The sequence below is a fragment of the Cebidichthys violaceus genome, unplaced genomic scaffold, assembly GCF_023349555.1.
Source record: "Cebidichthys violaceus isolate CVI_PGR_0920_01 unplaced genomic scaffold, fCebVio1.0.p SCAF_24, whole genome shotgun sequence".
Taxonomy (NCBI): domain Eukaryota; kingdom Metazoa; phylum Chordata; class Actinopteri; order Perciformes; family Stichaeidae; genus Cebidichthys; species Cebidichthys violaceus.
Window position 1 is genome coordinate 5,226,402 of NW_027176417.1, and position 14,195 is coordinate 5,240,596.

The window sequence follows — 14,195 nt, forward strand, 5'->3', positions numbered from 1 at the left end:
CTGTTTGGGTGTAATATCACTTCAAAATTGCAATCAAAGGCAGATTAGAAGAAGAAAATAGTCGCCTCAGGATGAGGACACCGTATTTAGTTGGGTTTGAAATCCCAGTGGCCTTTTGCACTAATCTGGCCTTCATTCAACGTCATCAATCAAAAGGCAGAATCTATTTCCATCAAGTTCACAAACAGGCCAGCAAAGGGAAGAGAGCGTGCGGATAGAAATGACAGCTTCTTATCGATCGCCAACCATCGACCACACAGAAACCACAGATAGCTACGGAGCATGGAGAGCGCTCACTCCTAGGTGGCCAGGTTGAATTAAATTTAATCATTCTTATTATTATGTAGATCTTGAGTCAACTTGTTGGCGATTTGCCGCCTGCTTTTTACTGCTAATGTGTATTGTAATGGACTGTTTAAGTGTCCCACCGCCTTTTTTGCTGTGCTATCCTCTTTTATAGAGAGAGAATAGCTGTTGAATCATTTTATGACCTGTTAGTTGATGATAAAGATGAGAAAATTAAGTCGGTAGAAGAAACAAGCGAGCTTGTCTGTTTTCTCCCAGTATATCATCGTAAATTACAGAGTGAAAACAACCATTGGGGCTTTTTTGCATCCCCGTGCACTGCTATCCACATACATATTTTATCATTTTAACTTCTACTGCTTGTGATGCATCACTTCCACATCCACTACAAAGACTGTGTAAGATTTTGCAACATGTCTGAAAACTTTTTAAAATGTGCATAAAGCAGAATGATTGCTTTTTGTCCACAATACTACATTAATTCCACTCAAACTAGAAGATGCATCAGTATTTCAGAGACATTTCTTTTAACCCTATGCGCAGGGGAAGGGGTTTGGTTTAAAGGCTCACATGTCAGGTCCATCAAGTGTCCATCAAGCATCTCAGAGAAGGAAACGGATTATAACTCTCCAACCATAGTTCTTGCAACGATACGGCAACCTAGAAAATGCAGCTTTGCAACTGTTATGGTTTGTGTCTGTCGGTTTAAAAATAGGCCAAGCTATCGAATTTGTCATGAACAACAGATGGAACCACGTCTCAGACAGAAAAAACCCCCCAAAAAAAGACAAGGTTCAAATACGTGCGACTCCTGGGAGATTCTCGCAATGCATTTCTCTTCTCTGATGTTTGAACAGCGCCGCAGAAGAAACATCACTCGTAAAACGAGCCCCGGCCATCTCTCTGTTATCGTTCTTTGGCTTTTATGGGTCCAAGTGCAGCTTCGCCTCGGTCAGGTGATAACAAAGCGGGCAGTTGAGAGGATACATCTGTCTGGCGCTTGGCAACGTGGGTCTGACTGTGAAACATCGAGTCAGCTAAAAGGTTTAAGCTCCGTCAGCACCCTGCAGTGACTTTACAGTTTAATACAGAGAGCCGAGACAGGCCGAGAGAGCTGCAGCGGCAACCTCATAAAACACACTCAGTCTCACGTACACAAACACATGTTAAAGGACCACTGTGTCTCGCTTTACGCTGCAGTCCCTCAAATACTCCCAGCCACTGGTCATAGTTCATGCTGTTACAATAACCCTGCACAGCCTACAAACTAGCTTAAAATGGGTATTCTATTACAATGATTTACTGTATATTTTGACAAATTAGAATTTTTGTTGTACATTTTTGCTTTGACTTGCTTTTGGAAACTCCCTGTTGGTGCGTTCAAAGACTTTCCCCACATCTCAGACGTTGGAATCCTGCTGCAGAGCAGCACCAATTTACCTGTATTATCTCACCCTTAATGTAGCTGCCACATGCTGGTATTGTAATTACAATCTAATGAACGCATTCCAACAATTTGGATAGCTGCTGCCTCATTGTAGTTGTTTTGTCATTGCTGTTGTTGTCAGGCTTTGTATTCAGACAGACAGAGACAGTCTGATTCAGCAGTCCAAATGAAGCGCAGAAACAATTTAAATGTTTTAAAATAAAGATTAAGGAAGAAAGGGCCAATTTGGTGCAGCAAGAGCCTGGTTTTATTCCCAAGTAAATGTCACGCAACAGAATACAGGGTCCTACATTTCCCACAATGCAACTCATTGCCCTCTCTTTGTTAGACCCTGTTTAAATGCGGTGTAAAATCCTTGGAGTTTGCCTTAATGCACATTTACATAAACCCTGAACACAAGCACTCAACCATTAAAGCAGACTTGACTAAGAAATACAAATAAATTAACAAACATATGAGCTGGTCTAAAAAAAATAAAACCGGATCGGCAGCATCCTATTACCAGCTTGATACGCAGTATTTTTAGCATCAAACCCAGTGCTGGAACAGTCTTGCCTTGTCATAATTTTTAGGAATCCCAGCGGTTAAACTGAGTCATGTTAATATTACACGGCGTCTATCGGACCCCCTCAGCATGTTCACTCCCAGTCACACACAAAGCGATACCCCAGTTTCCCCCAACCATACGTTGGCAGGAATTTGCAAGGAGCTTTCCGCCAGTGGCCCAGTTTCAAAAAAGCGAGCCGCAGAACGTCCGCATGACGTATCCCCCCCCCTCTCATCCTTTTTGTATTCTGCTGAGTTATGTGCTCACTCATCCCCCCGTATCTTCAGCGGAGCTTCTGTTTTATGTTCGGCTGGAAATATGAGGAGGAATTCAAACGACTCGTGCAGCTGGTGCAGTCATTGTCATGGAGTCACAATGGCAACGAGGTGAATCTCAGTTCACTTGGTTAATGTGGTGCTGTTGCGACGCCTTTTGTCCCTCGCTGCTCTAATGTGTGCTCACATTTGTGCAAACGGGGCATGGAGAAATCGCCTGCTTCAGGCACTGGTTTATCAGCTTCTCTGGTCTGTGATTGTGATTGCTAATGGATTCTTCAGAGGTCTGGCAACAATCAAACCGGCTGGGATGGAATTTGCACAAATAGTATTAATGAAGTGTTACAAACGACTTCTTAATTCCAGTCGTGGAGCACCTCGGAGCTCGACGAGTGGGGACGGATGCCATAACACGTTGGTAAAGACATTGTGGTTCGTGAAGATGCGATCGGCAGATTAAAGTAACGGCTCTGAAAGCCTGCCCACCGTATCTGGTCCCATTAGCTCGTTAAACCATACTGAGGCACACTGCATAGATGGCTACTCACATGTTTCGCGGGCAGACAAGAGATCCAACTTGACAGGTGCAAGGAAACTCCCGTTAGGACGAGAGGTGCAAGCGTACGTTTGGTAGATGTTTGCATCTCACTGAATTTGTTTCATACCCTTAATTAAAGTCGTTACGCAACCAGGCGTTTTGTAAGTTTGATTTTCCTGCACCTTTCGCACCGCAAATAATGGCATCAACCAGTCACATTGTGTGGAATGAACATATTCAAAATGTATATTATAATGTACAAGACGGATGCACCATAGTCTGAACCACATTGACTCCCTTCAACCTTGACAAATGACAGGAAACTCACTAAAATATCTTCCAGCAGTTTAGGCTCGACAATAAAGTTGACCTCAGACCGGACACCGGTAGTTGGTCCTCTGCCTGCACAAATCTATTCAAACCTTCTACTGAACAAGTGTTTCTTCATGATGATGATGATGATGATGATGACGCAGGCAAGTAGTCGGCATTTTCTTTTCGTTTACTCATCAGGCCCCCAGGTGTGTAACGGCCTTTACAAACGTGTCAATAGAATTTTAGCTTGCAAAGGAAAGAAGACAGCGGCTCGCTGAGTAGTGGTGTGAATCTCCGCTCGCCGCACGATTTGAATGGATTACCTGTCAACGATTTGAATGCACAATGGTTCTCGATGCGTCTCGATGTGTGGCATCCTCAATTTTTCTATATTTGCCGGCTCATAGCTCTTCTACTCTTACTTACGACGGCCACAGTTGAATTTCAGCCTGCGTGCACGTTTTCTGTTGACTGCGCTTGTCTCTCAGCTCCGCTCCTTGGGACCTTTGTGTTACCATGCTAGTAGTTCATAGTTTCAGCCATAAACCAACCAACAGAAATCAACTTGTCCTTGGATGTCTAATATTTCAAAAGAACATTAGCAAAGACCTGATGGTACATCCAGTGATTGGACACTTGAGAGCATGAGGACTCTTCCTGAATACTCAGGAACAAATCAGCAAATCGTTTCTGTAAAACCTTACATCCTGCAGGAATATGAATGGAAAGGTTTTATTTTGTATTATTATGCAAAATACTTCCTTTCAACATAAGCCCCATCTGATCTCATGACTCACTTATGGTTATTATTTTTCCTTTCGCACTCTGGTTGCAAATGGGAAGGATTTCGTAGCCCAAGCTTGTGGTGGTTCATCTGAAGCGTATTGCAGTGTTTAAGTGGCCTTTTAAAAAGGTTACAACTCGCACGTCAGTCCCCACAGTCCTGTGTAAAGACAGCTACAACAGGCCAAGGGCACAGGTTTATTTTGGCTGTAAAGATGTTTAAGTAGGTCTCAGTGAAAGGTTAAAGCCAGCAGGTCAAGACACGCTGATGGATGTCGGCTGCCCACAAAGGAAGACGGCGTACAAGCGATACAAGACACTGAGACGGAGACGACGACTCTGGAGAGGTTATAGTCGTAAATCTTACCTTTTTTTAGGGACAAGGACCAGCAAAGAGGGAGCTGGTCAAATTCGGGACAAGATGGAAGGTCAACGCTGCTCGCTTATGCGGAATTTAAACAAAGCCTACAAATCAGCGAGAGGAGAAATACTCCATCACAGTTCAGTTCAGCACTTTAGGTCGTTGGAAGTTGTTAGTTCGGGGCTTTATTTATCGTCTCCGGTGGTCTAGAAAAGCAGGAAAAAAAACAGGATAAGAGCAATATGAGCACCACAACCATCATTAGTGATGTTTTGCAGATTGACTAGCTACGTGTTGTCTTTTAATTCTTACATGTGACACTGTACAGCCTCTTTGCTCTCCTGTGCTGTTTTCTTCAAAGTGCTTGGCACTTCTAAAGGTGAGAAAAGCTTCAAGTGTTTCTGACAGAAATCACACACCGGCCTTTTCTTAGACCCCAACATTCGGTTGCCTTCGAGCGCGCAAGCCAATCGCAAAATCAAGTGGCAGATCGTTACCAACTGGAAATCTGCTCAGGCTGGCACTAATGCATTCCAAGTTGGAGAACTGCATGTGACAGGAAAATCTGGGATGATGGTCAGTAAATGAAAATCCACTTTATCTGCAGGAAACCCATGTTTCCTAATGCTCAATAGTTTGATAATGCAAAAAATTAAAGGTATTTCCTAAAGGGTCGGATGCATCAAATATCTAAATTAAAATTAACAATGAAAGAAAAGTACCGAAAACCATTGTACCGACTGTACGTTAGCTGTAAGCCAGCCTGCATTGACGGCACCGACCTTGCCTGTATGTGTAGCTCAACCTCTGACTGAATTCAAAACTGACCAGGACCACCAGTTTCCCCATCATCTCTGTCCTTTTTCTTGCCTGTACGTCTATGAAGCAGATTCATAAAGCTCTGGGATAAATGCGCATTTTTCGCTCAATTTGGAACATTTTCCATCCGCACAGACGCATATCCGTGTCAATTCACGCCCCTCCCCTGGGCAAATTCAATGTAATCCATCTTTTCAATGACTTTGTATGCAATAGTGCCACCTTAAAAAAAATTGCTTCGCGTTCAATCTGAACACGCATGAAGAAGAAGCACTGGCAGCGGAGAAGTTTAGCGCGCGCCCCGCTAATGGCCGTCTCGCATCGAAAAGGTTCCGGTTGTTGCTCGTCGTTGCCTCTAGCCAATGCCATATTTCCACAGAATATAAAAATGTACATCATGCATTGAATGAGCTCAGTGGGGGCTTGAAAAAAGACATTTCTCAGGGAAGGAGCCCTGTCAAGTATCAGTCTGCTTCTGGATTGAATTTGGTGAAAAAGCAAAATGAGAAAGTTTGGTGTTATAGGTTTTTTGTCCAGTAGCAGCAGTCTTTGGGGCCAGAATAAATGTCTCCATAATGGTCCCATTCTGAAAGTACGAACACAGTATTACCGTGTAAAGTTGTCCCAAATGGAGTTGTACGTTGTTTTGTTCAACATGATATCCTGTAGGAGCGTGATAATCTGCAGAATAAACCTTTTTCTACATCCTGTATTACAGACATTGTACTGTTGGACTTGTGACAAGCCAACAGCGTAGAGCTTTACTTTTCCTGCTGCCTTTCCTTGTTGGTAATATCAGACTGAATTGAATGTTCTGCCTTGCCAGTTCACACGCACACACTACTAAATATGATTTGCATTCTCATTTCACAGATGAAACTGCAGCTCATGAAGAGAATAGACACAGCCGGCGGAGGTTTTTGGAGGTTCCTCTAGACTGGAGAGTCGTCACGGTGGCTTTGCTCCTCGTACAGTAAGTCCTCCTTATTACCTACCCAGGCTGGGTTATTTGTATCCACCGCTCGCATACACAACAAATCCCACAAGTTATGATGACTACTTTTGAAATCCAGGTGCACAGGTAAATCACTTTACACCACACCGACAATGAAAGAAGAATGCTCTCCGGCTTTGATCGGCTTAGCGCGGGGACAAAGCGTTAAAATAACTTTCTCAGTCAAGAAAAAGGGAAACATTTTTTGGCACTTGTGTTTCCAGACACGGTGAGGATGCCGTTTGAATCCACAGCAGCACGGGCGTGTGGGTTGTGTTTATGTCTGACTCACAGCTTCACAGAGAAAATAACGAAAAGAACCTCATTAAACTCCTCATGTACAATACAATGGAACATATTTGCTTTTGTATCACATACAAAAGTTATTGAATATGTTTACACTTAAATCTTATGTTTATTCTAGTCCATGCAATGGACAAACCCACAGAATGAATATTGACCTTGCTATTCAGCATTTGTCTGGGCATTGCTTTGTGGTTTTCACTTCCTTTGCCTCCAGAGATCCACAGGAGCGACTGGCTTTTCTTCCCGGGTACTTGTTGGCATAATGTTTATTCTGTCTGCTGTTCATCTGTGTGAGAATCCCAACAGACCTTGGTAGTCTTATATGGTAGTTTTAAGAATTTATATATATATATATATATATATATATATATATATATATATATATATATATATATATATATATATATATATATATATATGTGTGTGTGTGTTCCTTTGAGCTACTTGTACTCTACTTGACTATGCCTGCATGCTGCAATATATTTCATTGCATACATATGCATTGTTAAAAGTTAAAACCAGTTGGCTTGTGCAAAGAAGCTGTGTTGTTGTTGTTGACACCACTGATAATATTATATTGCAGTTTAATATCATACGCTATACTGTATGCATTAGTCTAGTCACTACCATCTGCAGTAGGGAAAGGTGGAAGACCTTCAGCTGTGTTAATCTGATTACACCGTTGCATCTAAATATTCCTTAATGTGTTTCTTTATTCACAAATATTGAAATATTAGTGTAACGTTATTCGAAAAAAAAGTTCCTTTTATGAATTTAAATGTTTAATTATAATGGCAAAAATGAAAACACTTACATTTAATTGTATTGTTTCTGAGTTGTCAGCATGCCAATGATACAATCTGGAAAAGGGACTTTGAGGAAGAGAGAGTGGGGAACAAGCAGGGAATTGAGAGGAACAGGGATGGGGGGGGGGGGTAGAACAGCATGTGTTGGACCTCCCCAGCCGATATGTGGTTAGAGCTACATGGAAGCCGACGCTAAGCTCCCTGAGAACGCCGCCATCACCCACTGGGGAAGCGGAGTAATTACAGAGAGCCTTTGTCCCCATTTGCCGACAGTAATAAGCCTAAAAGCCCGGCAGCTCAGGCGCTAGATAATGAAGATTCACTGAGTGTGCTTAGAGCTAGTTTATTTTTTGTCGTTTTACGCTGCACGCTAGTGATTTTCAACGCACTTACCCCAACGTTTTGTCACCCGGCGTTGACATATGGAGTGCAGTTCGAGCCTTTTTGCCTTCAGAGTGCAGATTTAGCTGTAGCTGGATTCTTGTACTGCGTGAGTCTTGGTGAGAAGATTCGGGCGCGTCCATCTGGCGGTGTCAGGACTACACCTGGAAGACATAAAGTACTCAAGGTGTGGAACACCTCCTGCTTTGTATGCAAAGAAGAAACATGTTTAGTCTCTCGGTGAGGACATTTTGCTCGTCCTCACTTTCTGAAAGTGACATGACGTTTTTGTAGATCCCATATATTTATAGATGGGATCCTGACATTCTGATACACAGCCGAATATATCAAAACAACAAGCTGAGACAAGGTAACCCGCCTGGAACTTGTTGCTCCGCCACCTCCTCTGTAGTTTAAGGGCGACGGCAACACAAGCTCCGAGTTGAGAATGACGCGCATGCAGGTTCACGCCTCAAAGTGTCAGTCGCTCATCCACGTGAAATATTTGGGGCAAGAAGCTCGGTGACATGGCTGGCGAGCTAACTGTCAGCATGAACAGATTTTCAGTGAAATAATACACAAATAGTGATAGAATGCAAAGGGTGTTGTATGATTTAAGATTCTATGTGTCTATAGGGCCAATATGTCGTTTTTTCTTCCTCAACCATGCAACCCTCCTAGAAATTATGTTTATATAGTACTAAATCATGTTGTGATGAAAAAAACCTTTTGTGTTATGTTAACAGTGCAATCAACTCGGTAGTCAGCCATGATTGATTTTTAATTATAATTTGAAATATCATAGGTGGCATCCATCTTTGTCTTGTAAAGCTCTGCCACTTTGAGTCATTTTAATGCCTTCTGTCTTCTGTTTCGTCACTCGACGTTAAAAAAAGCTTCCTAATTTATGAGCTTGTGTTTCCTGCTTGTTCTTGTCAAGAGACAGAGAGAGAGAGAGAGAGAGAGAGAGAGAGAGAGAGAGAGAGAGAGAGAGAGAGAGAGAGAGAGAGAGCGCTGCAGGAAAGGGTGTGACATTTTGGGAAACCGACTGGCAAATCTATCCTGTTGCCGTCAAACTCATTTTCACTTTTGTCATTAATCTGTGTTGGAACAATCTTCCAAGGACGTAACAGATCCAAAGCCTCGGCCAAAAAGTTTCGAGCAAAATCAATATCAGAATATTTGCAAAAGGCCGTATCCTTATCGATCCACCTAACACTTCCCAAAAGCCGAGGTGAGGGGGGAGACGGTCAAACTACTGTATCAGCCTTCAACGTTTCTTGTGAAAATAATTATCTGGAAGCGAAGATCTTTGATGTGCTGATTCACCGCGTGCTCTCTGCTCTGGTGATTAGGACAGCCTGCTCTCATAGCTTCTTCTCAAACCAGCACGCTGATCAAATGCTTTGCGCTTGTTTTCTGAAGGCGAAAATTATCCTGCAGGGCATTCAAGAGGAAGATGCTGCGTGTGTGTGTGTGTGTGTGTGTGTGTGTGTGTGTGTGTGTGTGTGTGTGTGTGTGTGTGGTGTGCCGATGGTGTTCACAGGTAAAAGCTGAGACATTAACACGTGTCGGTCATCTCCAAGCTGTGTAATACACAACATATTTATCCTTCAAAAAGCTGTGACCCGCAGTACCAAGTGACTCACATGTGCAAAGAGATGCTAATTGCCAGTAGACTGCATGTGTTCATAAAGCCGGCGTCTCCTCGCACAGCGCAGGAAGCCGCATCGATGGACATCACGTCGTGTGAGTTTAGACGGTGAGACAAGCTGTTGGGGTCAGCAGGAGAGGTGTGATGTCTCGGCAAGCTGCGTTTTCAAATCACAGGAACACATTTCACGCTCATTATTACGCGCTTTCTCCAGTGACCTCCGTGCCCCTCATGCGAGTCATGTGACACTGCTGTGCACGGCTGCAGCAGATGTATGGAAATAATGACGGTGAGTGTATCAGTTGGATTGTAGGCGCAGCTTAATTAGCTGTGTTGTGTTTGTCCAGTATTTTTGCATTGGAGCGATTTTGTTAAATTGCAGGTATTTTTGATCGCGTTACCGATTAAAGCAAACCACAAGGAACTTGTCATTTTTCTGTTGATTTTGGCGGCCCCTGTGGACAAGAGCGGTAGTGTTTTCTCTTCGCGCCACCCTGTCGTGTTGTAAAGAGCTTGATCTAGCTAGTGTGTCGCTCGCATTTGTTTTGGGATGGGAGTGAAAGTCGTTCGGCAGCTCTAGAGACGAGCCTTCAGCTAGCGGCTGATCCCGGACCGCCCCGCCTCCTGGTCCTCCTGGTTGGAGCAGACTTCCTGTTGCTGCTGAGATTAGACCCCGCACTGCGCTGGCCACCGGCCCGCTATGACCTTGGCGCTTCAACAACCCCCCCCCCCTTGCTGCTGAAATAAAATCCTTGAGGAAACACTGGCACTGTATTTCATAAATAAAATAGACATTTTAAATACCAGTCTAGGAAGAACAGAGACAATCCTGGATCGGTTTTGATCGGCACAAGTACGTAGCGCTGCCTTTGATCTGTTGTCCACCTTATGGCAACGAAAGTCCCTGTATGTTCTGAGGACAGGGTTGGAGGTTATCAGAAGTATACCTTTGAGAGTTACAGTATATACTACAGCAATGACAGAGGTAGTAAAACAATTTAAGGTAAAAAGAAAGTGATTATAACACACTTCTACAAGTAAAGGTGAGCAGTGAATCCATCTGCACAAATGGATGTGCTTGACAAAAAGGCTTTTCAATGTGACTGCATAATAAGGAGAAAAATAGGAAATCAATGGAGATAGCGGCCCTCCTTGGTAAATGCTCTGGTTCCATAAGGCACTTAAGCTGCTGCAGGTATAAATGAATAGCACCTTCTTGATCTTGTCCTATTAGTCTTGTACTATTAACACAAGAGAAGACCCATGTTGAAAAGAAGATGTGACAACCCTGCTTGAGCTTTGTCCATCCTCTCTATTGGTTATAACACCAATCAAAGGAACACGACGTCTCAGTGAAATCAGACGGGACACGAAACACAAGCAGACAAGTTGTAAACAGATCCGTCAGATAATACAAACCACTTTGTGTGGCGCTACCACTGAATGTAAAAGCCCCTAAATTGTTGGTGAGAATCTCTATAAACGGCCACACTATTCTCTCAATGCAACACTTTTGTTGAGTTTGTTTGCTACAAATATGAATTTGGTTCGTTTCGAGTTTTGTAAGGATTAGAATGTCATCAGAGACTTTCAGGGACCGGACTCGAGCCCGGTCTTGGCTTTGGGTCACATGGCAGATTATAATAAATCTTGTTTTTATATAGCGATGGTAGCGTTGCACTCTTTCTGTTTGGGCCTGTAACTAATAACTGCATGTTGGATCTGGTCTAATTATCCTCGGGTCTTTTATTGTTGTTTTTTAAAAGCGGTTCATGCACATCGGGTTTGGTTACGTTTCCCATGGACCTAGAAATTCACTGTGTGATGCTGTTCAATGCCATCGTAGCATTTTATGGGAGGAAAAGCGCTGGTAGCATCTCTAAATGGGTCTCCCTCATCGCTTCCCACACCTCTGTGCTCATTTATGTAATCATGCACTCCGGAAGTTTATCAATAGCAACACTTAGGTCCCTCACATGTATTATTAAAAATTATTTTGTACTGCTTTCCTGATGGATTGCACCCCTGCTCAAAAGCAATCTCTCTCACACTGGCGAGAGCACCATTATTTTCTCCTCCAAATTGCATTTGTTTCAAACTGAGAACCTATGCTGGCTGCGTTCAGGCGACATTGGCAGAAGACCTCTGCGGTCGCTGCCAATCCTTCCCTTTTCCCCAAGCCTGCAGTGGCATTTAGTCATCACCAAGAGTGCCTTGTTGTTAGCACTTAGCCTAAGCACATTTTACCTGCTTATCTTATTACCCAGGTGTCAGCTGAGAAGCATGTTGGTAATTGAGGGGAGTAACCTGCCGGTTGAGGTGTTCCTTTATTCATTGAGTTAATTGCATTGTTCTCATTGGATGGGGAGACGAGAACATGACAGGACTGTAATCAGAACTCGATACAGAACATGCAGCTCTGATAAACGAGTGTGATTATGAATTCGACAAGTTGTCATATTAAGGGATTAATTAGAAAGAACAATTAGACTGAAACTGTCATGTTGTCGGTTCCTCTTTGTTTTTTCTTCCTTGTAAGGTTTTACCTTCATCACCAAGTGTCTCATCTGCCATTTAAACCATCAAAGACAGTCGCGTTTAGTCAAAATGACTCTGATTCAGGTCAAATCAGTAAGCAGTGACGCAGCAGAATAGCAAGTAATGGCTCTGTGACTGTCGCAGGAGTTTGTTGTGGGTGGAGAAGCCAACATCCATGATCAGCATCAGAATGTGCTTTGCACCAGCATAACCTGGCACCTCTATTGTACCTCTATTGTACCTATCGGTCTTGTCCTTTCAATGTGCAGCAGATGAGATGATGAAAGAAGGAAAAACATGTTGTTTTTCCTCAGTCTGGCTCCTTCTTTTAGGGAGGCTTTACCTGTTTTTCTATGTGTTTAACCAAAATACTACTATTAGCAGAAATTGTTTGTCCATAAGCACATATCGCTCTCTGATCTGATGCTAGCCAAATTGTTTTTTTATGCCTAATCCTAACTCTTAACCACAGAGGTGTCAAATCAGGAAGCGGTTATGTCATAAAATGTCGCTTTATGCATCATGTGTTTTTGAAAACATATTCAAATCTTAAATGCTTTATAAGTTAGACCAAATAAATGGGTTCAGGCAGAGGTAGCAGACTGTGTTCTTTTCATTTCCCCTTATCGGTTAAACAAAGGAATGTACACTAGCTTTTCATATTGAATTCAATGTTCTAAGTGGGCTACAATCATCAGAACAATGAGCATTCAGTCTCTCTAATGTGGTTCAAAAGTTTCCTGCAGATATAAATGTTGTATAAAAAGACTGGCCACCAAAATAAAATGCCTTGCGATCCTGACCCAGTCTTCGGGAACGTCTGGCCTTAACCGATGCTGCTCTTTGCATCTGTACTGTGAACACATGCGTGTAAAGCCTTATCCTTCTGCTTCTGTTGGCTGCACCCATGGACCATCAGATCCAGCAAAACTGAGTATTATACTAGACTCTTAAAGCCACAGATAAGACTGGAATGTGTGCAGTGGGAACTTTGTGTGCGTAAGTTAAAAAAGTATTGCATGAAAGTTCCCCTGTAAGTCTTGCGTGTGTGGAAGGTATCCCAAGAATCCTATTCAAAAGCATCTGTGAAGTCTTTTTTGATTTGATCAGCAGAGGATTGTTCAAACCGAGCGGTGATCAAAGATTACAGACGGTTTTTGAGCAGCAATTTTCTTTTTGTTCTGCTTCCCAAATAGCGGCCCTATGCGTCAGTATCTTAATATTGTACCTGTTGTTTTAAAGAATACGACTGGCCTCTTTTTCGTCCTCAACCAGTTGCACCCAAACTATCGTATATATTCTCCTTGATCCAAATATCAGCTTCTAGTCAGTTCATGTATGGGAGAAGAAACGACAGGTTTCAGAGGGGAGAAGTCAACCAGGAGTCAGCGGGTCAACGGCGAACAAGATGACAGCGATGCACTCCCAACAAGAGGACAAGGAGAGGAAGAGAGGGAGGGAAGGAAAGTGTGTGTGTGTGGGGGGGGGGGACAGTGAGGCGAAGTGTGCACACACAGAGAGAAAACAGGACGTTTCCCTGCGTCACTGTCTGATGGACGGCGCCCACCGACTAATAAATCAGAGGCGGTGAAAAGGCAGGATGCTGAGAAGGGTATTCGGAGCGACGCTGCCCCGCGCTCTGGGTTGCGGAGAGAGAAGAGACGTGTCGGGAATGTGGGAGCAGATGCTCGCACACGGAGACAGAGAGAGAGGGAGAGACGAGCCTGGCCTAATTTAGCCCGCCTGATGAAAAATGGACAGGAAAGTGCTTACTTGGCTCGCCCTTCCCCTCCACTCCACCGCTACTCCTCCTCATTTCCTCCTCCCTTGGCCCTCCCCTCCTTTATACCCTCCATGCCCTTTCCCACCCCCTCTGCCTCTCCTTGATTCCCACACTTTGATCTCTGTTGTCTCCCCCACCGTCCTCTCACAAATACAGACATGCCTGCCCTGTCTAGAGCCAGGCACCATTTCCCACGCTTAAACTACTATTTATAATAACAGATATATGTATACTTCAGTTGCACGTTTACACATCTCGAGGTGAGAGTGATCTGTTGAGGAGAATTGAATGATAAAACCTTATTCTTTCAGATTGTCAGTACCTTTGTATAGCACTGAAGTG

At 43.4% G+C, this 14,195-nt stretch overlaps 1 long non-coding RNA gene across 1 annotated transcript in view; it reads left to right on the forward strand.

Annotated features, from left to right (window-relative positions):
* The window catches only part of LOC137879090 (uncharacterized), an 85,442-nt gene that overhangs the window by 48,686 nt on the left and 22,561 nt on the right, over positions 1 to 14,195 (forward strand). The window contains exon 2 of the long non-coding RNA XR_011103704.1: positions 6,265 to 6,364. This is a non-coding gene — a long non-coding RNA (uncharacterized lncRNA). The remainder of the gene's footprint in view (positions 1 to 6,264; positions 6,365 to 14,195) is intronic.